We start from the raw sequence: 14,511 nt of genomic DNA, 5'->3' as shown, positions 1-14,511 counted from the left end.
CACACACACACATAGGGCATGTAGAGCTCAGTCATGCATGATGACAGATCCTAATAGCTGTTGCTTGTCTACACACACACATAAAACTCAGACAGATACAGCGGAGCAACGCATGCGCTCGCAGACACACACGATAATGCACACATAGATCATACAGGAGTGTGTACACACACACACACACACACACACACACACACACACACACACAGAGAGAAACAGAAAGCTCATCCAGAGCCAAGTAATGTTGACAGCGACCCTGCTATTTTTAAAGGGCACACTTCACAAGATATCATCTCCTCATCATTTGTCCTCAGGGATCTTTGTCTATTTACACAACACACTCACACACACACACACACACACACACACACACACACAAACACACACACACACACACACACAAACACACACACAAACACTGGTAGACACACACATGTAGGCAAGTATTGTATAGTCACACAAAAGCATTCACACACACATGCACACAGTATGGGTTAATGTCCCATCTCTCTGGATCTATGTTTCGTAACAATTCAAGCTGGTAAAATTGAAATGACGTTTTCTAACCGAGGTCATGGGTGCGTTAGCAGTTTTCCTTTGTTTGCCATGACTCGATTTTCACAACATTTTCAGAGCATAAACTGCTCTGAATACGTCAAGATTTAAGTTCAAATTTAACACGATGTAGTCTGTAGAATACAAAACAACACCTAGTGTGTCGAATCAGCCACCAGCAGAAGACTGGGTTTATTTCTGGCTCTATTTAAAGTCTTTTCTGCAGTAAATAAAACCGCCTACTGTACAGAGAAGTTACATGCTCTTAGTTAAATCACAGGTGATTTGTCATTCATCATCATCATCATCCTCATCATCAGTGATTCAAAGAATATACTATAGCTTAAAACTAAGTACAGATACTGAATAGCAACAGTAGAGACAGACCAGGGTTGGTTCTTAGTTATTCATTTTACAGACTACGACAGATACGCTTTAGTAAAACTAGCAAATGAACTTCAAATTTTCACCCCGCCGTCCTCAATTACAGCTTGTCGGAGGCATAGGAAGCCAAAGACGGGCGGTGGGCTTCAGAGACTGGCTAACTCTCCCCCTGAACCTCCAGGTAGAGCTGACTGACAGCGTTAGGGAAAGCTGGATAGTTTTAGTTTTTAGACACAGACAAACACGCTAAATAATACATCTGCAACCCAGTCTGATCTGTTATAAATTGTTTGTTGTGATGAAGCAGGGCACCCACAGTTTGCCTGAGGCAGCCAGGCAGAAGACTCTTCTGTGAGGCTCTGTTTTGGATTTTGTTCAGCAGCAACCCAGAGATCTTTAACACCTGTGCATGTTGGATCCTGAGCCATAACTTCTTTTAAGGCATTTTGTCGATCTTGTAAGCTGTGATCCGACGTCACTGAAGAGAGAAAGTTTTCACATGAGGGTTATTGTGAGCTGGTTTCTGTTCTGTTCTGTATGATTTGAGGAAAATCTTTATTTATTTTTGCTTGTTTATGGAGAACACTAGCATTTATATCAGACTGACATTGTTAGCCACTGCTCAGCCCCACCTGTACCTACTCCTTGTCTCCGTACGTTACTCCGTGTAAATTAATTCTGTGATGTGACAACACCATGGTAAAGGTTTGGTTTGGTTTGACTTGTTGAGGTTTATGTAAAGATCCTGGTTTGGGTTTAAATGAGTACCTTGTTCAGGTCAGAGAAACAGCAGTGTCCCGTGTTCAAGTCTGATGTTTTTTTTTCGACACATCCATCCACCTCAGCTTTCTCCTTCTGTGCACTCTGTTTCCCCATAACATCATTGTTATCTTTCTCTTCTCATAATTACTACAGCTGCTTTGACACATAATCATATTTAGTTTTGAGGCATTGGCTGAAGCAACTGATGCTTTTTCTTTCTCTTCGGGGGGACAGTCTTGACACTTTGATCCTTTTTTCATTACCACAACTGGACCCATGACAGAAAGACATTTCATTCTGGCTGGACCTCCTCCTGGGGTAACGTAGGACAAAATGTAATGTCCAGTGAGAATCAGAGCTAACGTTAGAAATCCTGGCTCTCAGAAAGTGGAAGCTAATTACTCTGGCTGGCTGGCTTCCAAATCCCAAGTGGAAAACAAATGAAACAAAACAATGAGTCCTCCCAGATGTTTGGACGTACCGAAATCACTAAAGGTTGATTCATAATGTGGCAGACACCTCTTGTATCTACGTTTATAGGGTGTATGACTTCGCATAAACGTCCCGTTGAGGGGAAAACGCCCACGGAGAGGCAGGCCTACAGTTTAGAGCTGCTTCCACCAATACGTCCAGAAACTCCTTTATTCTCTGTAAAAAAAAATGAGCTGCAGTATCATTAAACTGTAGTTTGTTTTTCTTTACACACAAATTGAGGAGAATTGAAACTTCATTTGGACAATGAGTGAACAGCTTTGGGCATGATATTGGATATTTTGATGCGCCGGCTCAAGTTTAAATATATATTTGTCATTGGACATATAATCCCAGCATGTTTGACCCAAATGCATAACAGCTGCTGAGGCTGAGGTAAAAACTAAAATGCGGCTTTTCACTGAAAGTGAATGGTACTTCTGATGCAACACTACAGTGAGCAAGTCTGTAAAACCACTGGACCGTTTTGATCAGTATGCTGAAATTTACTGACTGACATTTAAATAAAGCTCGTCTACCAGCCCTTTATGTGGCGGTTAGGCGATAAACAAATGTGTTGCAGCGCGACTAATGAATTGTGACTGAAAGTACATGCTGAATTTACCGAGTGATCGGCAGTAATAAGCTTTGAAACATTGTTCTTAGGCGTGATACTGTATGAAGTGGGTGTACAGTCCTCTAAAGTCAAGCTGCTTTCGCCTATTTATGTAATATTTTAGCAGAGTCTTGCAAGTAGAAAGTGTAATCTGTGACAATTTTTTGATTTGTGGCTTCAAGGTGAAATAATTCACGAACCCTTTTACCCATCCAGCCACTTGAGATAATAAGACAAACCTTGGGTTCATGAAGTAGAATCTAGTCACGTTTATCTCAATTTTTTCCAATAGAAAAATATTTTCTGACTGTCTTTTGAGTTAAATAATTAAAATTTTTAAATTTCCACTCCTTAACTTTACTCTGGTTTCATTTGAGTGTTGAAGTTCATGTTCCCTTTCATACGTGAAATGGTGAACAAACAGCACGTGTTAAAAAAGTGCTTCGGATCAAATGATTCACCAAGGACACAGAGGATTTCGGTTCCTCCTCTCATCATATAAGGAGCCACCTCACTGTTCTTCAGCCTCATCTCTATGCTTTTGTCATATTATGACATGCCTTTATTCTGCACTGCACTTGTCAATACTGTCTCTATCTTGTCGGCAGGCTCTGCTCACTGCAAAAAATCCTACACCTGATGATGCAAGCAGTGGTCAAATGGCAGCAAGAAAGACTCATTTCAGCCCCAAGACCTGTAATCACTCTCTTTACCAGATAAGACTGTGAGATTTTGATAAAATCGAGCTAAAGGAAGATTTTAAAACAAGGAAAAACTGCAGCTTTTCTTGCCATTTCTCATGCTGTGACTGTCTCCTCACAAAAGGATTATTGGGGGGAAAGAAATTATTGATAAATATTATTATATAACGCTTTCCTCTATCAGTCAATGGGAAATCCTGTGATGTGGTCCTTTAATCAGTGGGTTGACCAGCGACTCCAGTTACATGTCTGTGTTTCTTTAAAGCTCTGTGTTATAATTAGGCATAATACCACTACACCACTGCAGACTGTTGCTCTTTTAATCACACAAGTATATGTGGCCTGGCGTTTGCCATAACAATGTGCACAATGGTAACTGTAACGAAAGGTATGGCGTGGCGGCGGTACGTCGCAACGAAAGGGTGAGGAGGACAAAATATAACACGCCATTTTTTTTCCAATGTCCAAAAATAACGAGGAATTAATAAAAGAAAGGGGGAAACAGTTTCCAGTATGGCAACAAATTAGGGTCAACTCATCACCGTGTTACTGCTGCTCTTCAAACTAGTCCTGTTTTTGCATATCTACACCCCACACCACTGTACTCATATCTGCCTTCCCAGTTTAAACCAGTCAGGACTAGACTGAAAAAACACCTAATTTATTTGTTAAGTACCGTAGCGACAAATTTAAATTAACAAAAAAAGAATTTCAGTCAGTAATAAACCAAATAACATTTCATGAATCACTGTCCAATTAATTCTGAGTGCCCACCTACTCATACTCCAAATAAAAGTGGGTCTGTTCAGTTGACCTTCTTCTTTAAACACCAGCTCCACAAAAGAAAAAACTAAGACCAGGTTTTATCTTTAATAAAAATGTATCTTTCACAAAAAGACAAAATTTTAATTATAACTGCTTCTTTGTGTTAAACAATTCAAAATAAACTAAACACTAGTTGGACACTCCCTCAGGTGAAGCTTGTGGACTTCAGCTCTGACGGACCTCACACTGATAGAAAGCCTGGTTTCAGTGGTTTAAATGCTAGTTAGCAGCGTTAGATTTAAACCGGTCTGTCATGTGATTTCTGGGTTTTCAGAGCGACACGAGAAAACTAACAGATCTTCATCCCAGTATGACTCTCCTCTGTAGAAGTGTTTTCTGTGGTGATCTGAGTACTTTATGTTAGTTTGTCTACCCACCGAATATGTTTATGGCAGAAGCATTGTAGTGTGATGAAAAGGGGATCCTTTAGGCAGATATATCACTATTGAAAAAAATCTGTCATGTTAGACATTTGCCTCTCTCTCTCCTCCCTCTCTCCCTCTCTCTCTCTCTCTCTCTTCTTCTTCTTCCTCTGTCTCTCTGTCAGTCCTCCAGTTCTTGATGTTCGGCTCCCAGCGGTCTTCTTCCAGTCAAACCACCAGTGGGGGAATATCACCCGTTTCCTTACATGTCATGAGTGGAGCGAGGATGCAATTTTTAGTGCCAAAGTGTCTTTTAGAAAAGTAGGCCAAGAGCATGAGGATTTTTTATTTTTATTTTTTTTATTTTTTTTGAAAAGACAGAATGACAGAGAGACACAGAGGGGTAAAGGAAAAGAGACGCATAAACAGGAGAGTTTCCATCATCTGTGTGTGACGTTTTGTTTGTTTGTTAGCGAGACAACCATCACTCTCATACAAGACAGCCGACATGAGGACAAACTCTCTTTTTTCATTTCCCCCATCTTGTTCTTTTTCTCCACATACACACATTACTGTCGCTGCTCAGTTCAATCAAATTTCACTAAATTTTAAGTAGATTTATAGGCACGTTTTTCAAAAATTAATAATAATCACAAAGCAGTTTACATTAAGTAACATGTGCAAGACTTATTAAACATAATATAAATTCAGATGCTTAAATCACAGACTATTCCTGCCTTATTTGAATGCATGCGCACACACACACACACGCACACAGAGAAACATTTGTCTTCCATTTTTCTCTTGAGGGTTGTGAGGTGAACTAAAACTATGGCGTTTACATCATAAAGAAATGTGCTTGCACATGTTTTTTTTTATTGGCCGACTGGAGCGCTGTGCATTAGCTTCCCCCACTGCGCTCCATACAGCGCTAACGTCACTCTAAACAAGGTGTTGTGGAGGAGGTCAGGGCGGGTGACTGGGTGAACACAGCATGTGACTTTGACATGGGAGAATGCTTGTCATGTCGCGTTTCCAGCCAAAAGTAAACACTGGTTTCTTGTTACCATGACCACACTTCTCTCTGTGTACTCTAACCTGTGGAGTTTTCTTGTAAACCAAAACCAACAAAAATTACTCTTACCAAAACTCAAACTGTGTGTCCATGATGTCGAACAAATGTGCTGAGCTACTTATAGAACATTTGCAAAGCTGATTTTTTTTTTTTTTTTTTTTTTTTTTTAGAATATTTTAAAACCTGCATGCAGCAGTTTTTCTTCTTCACTGTTTTTGTTTTGCACCCTGCTATGTTTGTTGCCCTGTTTGCGCCGCCAGCTTTTGATGATTTTACATGTGCATGAACTAAACAAACTCATAAAAGCATTACTCCACAGGCTACAAGTGGTCAATAACTCCACAGGTTACCTTTGAGCAGGTAATTTTATTGGCCTAAACCTTTTATTAGCCATAGAGGCGACTGATCAGAAAAAGCTCAAATGGATCAATTTAACGCAGAGGCTTTGACCAATCATACTACTAAGAGACAGAGAGAGAGAAATCACATACACAGCTACTACTACAAGGGGATTCAAAGTAAATGTTGATTTTTGTCATGCCGATGTATGGCAATACTGCTCGCAGCTCTAATGAAAATATTGTGTGTAGAGCTGAACTGAAACTGCAAATAACGAGAGCGCGAGCAAACAGAGAGGGAGAAGAACGACAGAGAGGGAGAAGAACGACAGAGAGAGAGAGAGAGAGAGAGAGAGAGAGAGAGAGAGAAGTGAAAAAGAAAGACAGGACTGCTTTTGCCACAGGAGAGGTTTCATGTAAAAACACACAGTCGGCTTTCCTGTCCAATTCAGCAAATTACTGATGACCGGGGGGGGGGGGTGAAATGGATGGAGTGTGTGTGTGTGGGTGTGTGAGAGAGAGTGTGTGTGGCGGGGCGCCCCTCTCATCTCATTTACCGGCTTAGACAAGATCTCTCTGTCAGAAACACTCACACACACACTCACCCACCAAAGTCAGCCCTCTGAAATATTTACTAGCCTCATGTGGGGAAATCTCTGAGGATTATCCCCAATAACCTGTTTAACTTAATCCTTATCTCACACACATGAATAATAAATCCCCCCCACCCCCCCACACACACTCTCCGTCTCTTCCCCCTCTCTCCCTGAGAAGGACTGAGAAGTAACGCCTCTCTCACCTTACTCTCCATCACCCTCCCTCCCTTCCTCTCTCTCACACACTCACTCCATCTGCTTCATGAACATGAGCCGGCTGCTTTCTCTGCCTCTCCGAGCGTCTTTGAGCTGTTTTGACACACGCGCTCCCTCTCTGCCTCTCTGCCTCTTTTCTGTTCTCCGTCTTTCCACCAATCCCCACACCTCTCCATACCTTTGTCTCTCTCTGTTTTCCCCACCAGGACAGGAAAAGGAGTGGTAGCAGGGAGCACCAGCAAAAAAAAAAAAAAAAAAAAGAAAAAGAAAAGCTGACAACAATAACAGGAAGAGGAAGTGGGCAGTGACCTGTGTGAGAGAGGGCTGCGGTTGCACAGCTGCGGTTCAACACTTTTGACCACTGGATGAGAAAACCACATCAGAGGTGACGGGAAGAAAAAGGAGTGAGACCTGTTGGAGTCTCACCTGAGGAAAAAAACCTCGACAACCTGAGGAGGAAAAACACGACGACATTTAGGGTAAAAAAAAGTCCAGAGTTGGAGTGACTGGAGTTTTTTACCTCTTTGAGAAAAAACTACATAAAGAAAGAGAGTGGTGAGATTTCCACAACAGAGTAATATCTCAGTGATTATCTGCTGAGTGAACTCTGTTTTTTAGTCTTAAATTTGTTTTGGCTCCCTGAGAGTCCGTCAGTCTGTCTTTGGAAATCCAGCTCTGGGATACATCTTCAATCAAGAGACATCACCTGATAACATCATCGTCACTGACTCTTTTATTATCTGGTTCCACAGTCCAGAAAAGGATTTGTACAAAAAACCTGGTGGAAAATCGGGCTGAGAGAGAAAGAGAGAAATCCCTGCCTGTACAACGACACCTGCTGCTGTCCAGCTGACAGACAGGAGAGAGCGTAAGGGTGAAGAAGAAGGCACAGTTGAATCAGGAGGTGGTTTTACCCTCTGCTGAGCTTACGACCACCAACCAGCCACTAATTTCTACCACAGCCTGACAAATTAGTACAGTCTGACTGAGGAGGACCTTGAAGGATTTGAGCTTCATTTTGGGTCAAAACAAAGGTCTGATCACCAGTTACGGCTCTACTTGGGTCGGACTCTTCATCTCTGTGGTAAGTTTTCTGTTTTTATCTTAGAGTTGGGAATATTTGAAGAGACAGACTGATTGCACGGGTGTGTTGCATGTGTGTGTGTTTGCCAGGATGTGCGTAAGGTGCTAAGAGCTTTCCCATTCATCAAATGGGAGAGTGAATATACATCCCCTCCTGACTGAAAAGCAGTGTACAACAGCGTATCCAGAAAATGTAACCCAGATCCCTTGAGAACGCTCGTGGCTGCATTCCCAGTCACTCCAGGGTGAAACGCTCATGAATACCGGTCAAACTGTCTCGAAGAAGGCACAGAAATAACTTGAAATGATTGGTTATAGCCCCTTTAAGGACAGGCTGTCGGCCCCCGTCATTGTTCACATATGTTATGCCAATGATCTCGGACAGCTCGGTGTAGAATTGAATGCTGTAATTGAGCGCTGTTACCCCCCAGAGGCTGGACTGTCATTCCTGAAGACCGTCGGCTGTGACCATTAAGACGATACAGGATGATCTGTGGACAGAGCGGGGTGGGGGGGGTGGGGGAGAGGAATTTAAAAGCAGACTAAATCCACCAGGAGGTCTTCAGCTGTTCACTTTGACGGGCTTAACATAAAAAAACACTTTTGCAGGGACTGTCAAGTTGATGTCACGTTGGTGGCTGTAAAGTATTGATGATGCACATTTAATATTTCCAAAGTGGTGAAAATCTTGTCAGTTGACTGGTGTCATTTTGTCAGCTGAAGACTCCCCGGCAATACATATACAATTAATTTAACAATTAACAATTTATGCCAAACAGTAGATAAAGGGGTAGACAGAATGATACCTCACAGTATGATCTTAATACAAGTACCTTTTTCTAAAGACATTTTCTGTTGGGAGCCTGTTATTAGAGCTTATTCATGTCATTTCTGATGTTCGTAGTTGCTGCTATAGTTTCGCTGGAAGTGTTTCTGTTATTTTGTCTACCATGTGAATGTGAGACTTGTTTCTGGGTAGTGGTGGATTTTTCTCTGAGGATCTGGATCCATGGCCCCTGAGGGACAGAGGTGATTTGATTTGGTTGTTACATCGAAAGCCGTTGATGCAACTAAACCCAGTGGTCTAATTCCTGGAGAGGGAACTATCAGGGAAAATCCTTTGGGTGCCATCTGGGAGACTTCGCCCTCCCACGCACACACACACACACACACACACACACACACCACACACACACACACACACACACACACACACACACACATATACACACAGGATTCATGATTAGAGCCATTCATTCAGATATATGTCAGAGTGGTTGACAAGCTGTCCAGCTGTGGCGATGTTAGCTCAGCTGAAGTCGCTGATTACTACTGAAAGACCCAGTTACGGTTTTATTTTTATTGTCTGACCTTTATTCTTCATTTTACATTGTAAACCACCTTGTGTTTGAACAAATGTTCTTTTTCCACATCAGTATTTTTAAATCCCACCCTCAAGGAATGGATCAACGGGGAAATGAATAAGATGAAGTATATCAGATGGCAGTACATTAAACAATATGAAAAGCGTAAATGCATAAGAACATTTATAAGGAATTTATTTGAATTGCCAATGATTGGTCCACAGCTCCACCTCAGTTCAATATGTGGCATTCAAAGTCTTTCACATGCTGTTAGTTGATCTTTTGGACAGTTTAACATGTTTTTATTAACGAGAGCTCATCAACACCTCAGCAGTTGTAATTTGTTGGTTGAAAATGGAGGCTGCAACAAAAGGGGTAGTTTTATGAGAAATAATCTGCGTAACTTTAAGAATACGCAACTTGATCATTCATTACCCGATCGTTCGGCGTGATCTACATGGACGAGAAAATCTCTTTTCCCATAGTTGGGGTCCTTTTAAAATTTTCAGTATTTGAGGCGCTGTAGCTGTAAATTTAGCCTTCAGCGCAGACAGGGGCTGACAGCTGAGCCAAAACCACTGTGGAAAACACGCTAGGCTTTAAATTATTTTCAGATGACTGTTGGTCATTACTGTCAGATTTAAAGCTGGCCGACATCATTCATAACAGGTTCATGGCGATAAAATCTGATTTGTCTGATTGTGAAAGAAAATAGAATTAACTGTAAAGCGCTTGAGCACCAATCAGAACATGAATACCCTGTGTGACATGACAGAGTTTCAGTGAGGACACCAAGTGTGTGTGTGTGTGTGTGTGTGTGTGTGTGTGTGTGTGTGTGTGTGTGTGTGTGTGTGTGTGTGTGTGTGTGTGTGTGTGTGTGTGTGTGTGTGTGTGTGTGTGTGTGTGTGTGCGTGTGCGTGTGTGTGTGTGTGTGTGTGTGTGTGTGTAGTGGTTCCTGGTGTGACTTGCTGGCAGACAGATTGTTAGAAGCTGCTCTGTGATTAAACCTGTTTTAATCTCAACAACAGACACACACCACGCTATTCAGCTGTCGAACATCACAGATTTGAGGCTGTGAAATCACTTCCTGTGCCACGTACACACAAACAAACAAACCCTTTGATTTTAGGGTAGTAAAAGTAGAGTAAAGTAAGCTAAACTGTGTCAAAGACACCACGTTGAGACTCATTTTTATGTAAGAAGATTTAAAGACTGAAGTTCCTCTGGTGCTCACAGGGGGTGGTGTGTTCATAAGAAAATGTTGGACAGAAAGAACATCATAGTCATGATTTTGTTATTCTTGGAGCCTTGCCAGGTACAGGGATAAATTACAAATTTGACCCCAGGATAGCTCTGCAGAAGAAAAAAAATCACCACATTTCAACAGGGTCTTCCTCTGGAGAGTATTAGCAAATGCTATGGCAGCCACCCTGTTCCATTATGCAGCAGGCTATCATGGGCTCAAGTAAAAATGTTCAGGTAAAGGTGGTGCTAGGGAAAAAGGTCATGTGATCATCAAATTCAACGTGGTCCATCCTCTGGGGACCTTGGATAACCTTTAAAAAAAACTGAAAGGGAATCCAGCCTGGAGATATCTCTAACGTTTTGGTCTGGAGTGCCCAGAAAGTTCATCCTATGGGGAGCATGAATGTTCTCAATATATTATATAACTTTGGGCAGTTTCTTGTGCAAAACTGGAAATTTTAGCCTCAGCAAGATTTTAAAGGTGAGAATGTCCACCACAAACATCATGGTGGTAATCAGACCAGATGTTATTAAGATATTTTGCTTAGTGTTGGACAGGCAGACGGACAGACTCACCAACTGACACGCCACTCGTCGTTTGGCTTGTGCACTGGTGGGACAACAATACGCCATTTTATCAAGATAAGGGACAAAGGAGTTTTCATTTTGCTCTGTTGAGTAGAGACCGACAAATCAGTGTCAGTCCACACAGAAGCTGCAGTAGCGGTTGTTTGGAGCAGTCAACGTTTTTCACGTTTTTAATTCTGTAATTATATCCACGCATCAGTCTGGGCAGAGGAAAATAACGTCCTCTATCCCCAATCAGTGAGAACAACACCAGGCATATTCAGATCCCTTAAAAACGGGAGGTGGTGGCAGCGATCTAGAGTTCTGGAGCCAGGCTTGTGTCTTTTGTTGAAGACAGAGGACACGTTCACCATGAAGTGTCGAGACATGATGAATGATTTACAGACGATCTCAGATGAACTAAAGGAGAGACAGATTCGTCATGGAAGAATTGTATTTCTGTCTTTAAAACACAGAACACACAACAAGACTTGCGCATGAACTTCACCGACCCTTCAGCAACCGCCGGGATTATGAAGTCTTGTTGACTTGTTTCTGTGCTTTAGCCTTTGGTACATTGAAACTAGGTCAGACTTGTCTGCCAGTCACAAAACATCCCGGAGAATGACAACTGTATCTCTGCGTCTGTCTGTTGCTGCTCCTCCGTCACACTCACACACTCTCTAGCCTGCGGACAATGTACAGATGTAATTACAGATATTCCTGGATGTTATTTACTCTCCATACCTCTGAAAGATGCCTTTGATAAATGATGTCGTAAATAACATTTTATAATCCTGTGTGTGAGATTTGTGTGCGCGATGCATTTTGCACTTGAGACAAAAAATTTAAAAAGTCATCACAACTGCCAGAATTAATAGAAATGATGGGTTTATAAACACAAACTAAACTTTTAATGTACACCTAATCTTCTCGAACACACTCAAGCATATACTAATTTAAAAGTAACAAATAAAGGATTTAAAAATAAACTAGAGTTATAAAACAGCTGTGAAACAGGGTGTATTAGTGTGTTGATCTTCCGCACCACCTTCAAAGGTGTTAAATCTGCTTTTAAGGTGAGGTAGAGAGAGTGACAGGGCTGAAAAAGAGGAGAGGTGAAGAAGAAAAGGTGAGAAAAGGGAGGAAAAAAGAGGAATAATAAACAGGAAACAGAAATAGACTGTGAAAAACACGATGCAGTTTTCACCTTGAGAGATTCAATTAAAGAGAAAAAGAAAGAGAAGGAATGATGGAAAGAACAGATGAACAAAATGAAGACAGAACCAAAGTGAGACAGAAACTGAGACAGACATTTAGTCAGCAACACAAGTGAATACCAGGAAGGGTGTGTCCACTCACTAATGATGACCCCTCATTAAGAGACCCCAGAAGTTATTGTGTATGCACTTCCTGTTGCTGATAAAAGGGGAGGGGTAAGACGCTGGCTGTTGAAGGAGGAAATGCTGTTTTGAAAAATTCCCTTTTTGGGAAAATGCCCCCAGTGGATTTGTCATCACAGAAATAACTGAGCACGTATGTGTGGAACTGAAACATAGGATGCTGTGTTTGTGTTTGTGTGAGTAAGACGTTACTGTATTTGTGATGGTGAGGAAATGTCCAGTTGGATTCTGAGTCAAACTGTATCTCAGCTGATTCAGTCTTATTTAAATGATATACATATATGTGTATATATGTATTTTTTTTTCCTGTAATATCCCAGTAAGGCTAAAGCCAAAAAATTAAATCTTCATAGCAAAGTTGACAAGGTCGTGGGTTGGAAATATGAATGTTCAGTGCCCAGGGGCCCCAAAATCTCCACCCAGCTCACGACTGATATTAAACTCAGTTCAGTCGTTAGTTGCCTTGTAATGATGTACATACTTGTATGTTCAATTGGATTAGGCCAACCACCCACACAGCATGAGCAGCAGTATAACTTAAAACAAACAGAAGATGTCCAACCGCAGACAGTAAACCAATTAAAGTGTTTGCTTCACTCATTTACTCTAAAGTACTGATCTAATAAATGACTGATTCATGAGTTTATCCATCACATCCCATTAATGTTTGAGTTTTGCCTTTGAAAAATGCTTCCCGCCCCCTCACATGGATAAACCTCTCGTCCTTTGTTCTCATTCAATACAGTACCAGTGAACTGGTTATACCAGCAGTCTTCTTAAAGGGAGTGAACCAGTTATAACACATGCATTTACAAATCATAGATTTTACACATTTTCATATTCTAGTTATTTAAGAGTCAAATACAGTTAAACAGCTTCAGTAAATGTTAGATAACTCAACTTGCATGAGTTTGGGTTGTTTTCCAAGCTTTGTATGCATCCGTGCTGTTTGTATTATCGCATGTTTGTTTTGAATAAAAACATTTCTTAGTTTGTTTAAAACACAAAATGATTATTGGTCTGAGAATATAAATAACAGACTCTGCTTGTTGGATTTGTTTTTCTTTCTTGAAGGTCATCTAAGGAGGTTTTTCTGCAGGCCTATGTTTTTTGGAAGTGGCTGCGTGAGAACATACATGTGCAGCACGGGGTGCGATTACTTTGTTTGTCCTGAACACGTTGAGAGGAAGGATATGGGCTGACACACAGTAGAAACTACACAGGGTGATGAGAGGACACTGCAGGAAACTGTCAGGAAATAAGTTTGTTCTTCAACAGAAGTCAGTGTCTCAGTGTGACGTGCTTGTGTTACGATTAAGTGTCTGAAAAATGTTTGGAAAGACCAAATGAACTCAGTCACTAAAACACACTAACGGTCAGCAGCATGAGAGCGAAACTAACCTTATCTGAACTCAAGTTACCTTCAAAAACATTACGTAAAACAGAATTTACAGCTGAATGAAGTCAAATACAAGTACATGCACAACCTGTGCCAAGAATTAAAGAAAGAGAAAAACCATTAAAGAGAAATTATTTGAGAAGGTGAGTTTATTATGGGAGAACAAAGACAACTTAAGAATATGATCCCGCAAATCAGCATTTTCCAAGACTTTGATTTATCGGTTTTATTTACAAGAACTTATAGGCGATCATGGGAGATACAAAGAATCTGAAATAAATCACTTCCTGTTCACCTCACACATCTTTTTCTTAGACTCATAGTTAAGTCGATCAATAACTGGAATCAGTGTTATTTTGACTTTACAATGTGGTCGACTGCAGGTAAAAATGTCCAAGAACAGGAAAGGCTCAGAACAAACCCAATACATCAAGTGAAATCAACGAATACCAGGAGTATTGATTGAAAATAATGAAACGAATGGAAGATAGAAACACAGAGGGAGGCAAACACTTGCTGCTGAAGTTATTGAGTAAGAATAAAGTCATA

General features: G+C 41.0%; 1 protein-coding gene across 2 annotated transcripts in view; it reads left to right on the top strand.

Moving 5' to 3' along the window:
• Nucleotides 1-14,511, top strand: part of cdh5 (cadherin 5) — a 62,203-nt gene that overhangs the window by 21,201 nt on the left and 26,491 nt on the right. Inside the window, exon 2 of one of the 2 annotated variants that reach the window (XM_056395021.1) lies at nt 7,108-7,985. The gene's annotated coding sequence lies outside the window, so the exon portion shown is untranslated. Of the gene's footprint in view, nt 1-6,619; nt 7,986-14,511 lie in introns of those variants that run through there. The other variant, XM_056395020.1, reaches the window with a different exon arrangement.

Source organism: Seriola aureovittata, chromosome 14 (genome assembly GCF_021018895.1).
Source record: "Seriola aureovittata isolate HTS-2021-v1 ecotype China chromosome 14, ASM2101889v1, whole genome shotgun sequence".
Taxonomy (NCBI): domain Eukaryota; kingdom Metazoa; phylum Chordata; class Actinopteri; order Carangiformes; family Carangidae; genus Seriola; species Seriola aureovittata.
The sequence above is the reverse complement of the archived record's forward strand: the minus strand, read 5'-3'. Positions and strand labels throughout refer to the sequence as shown.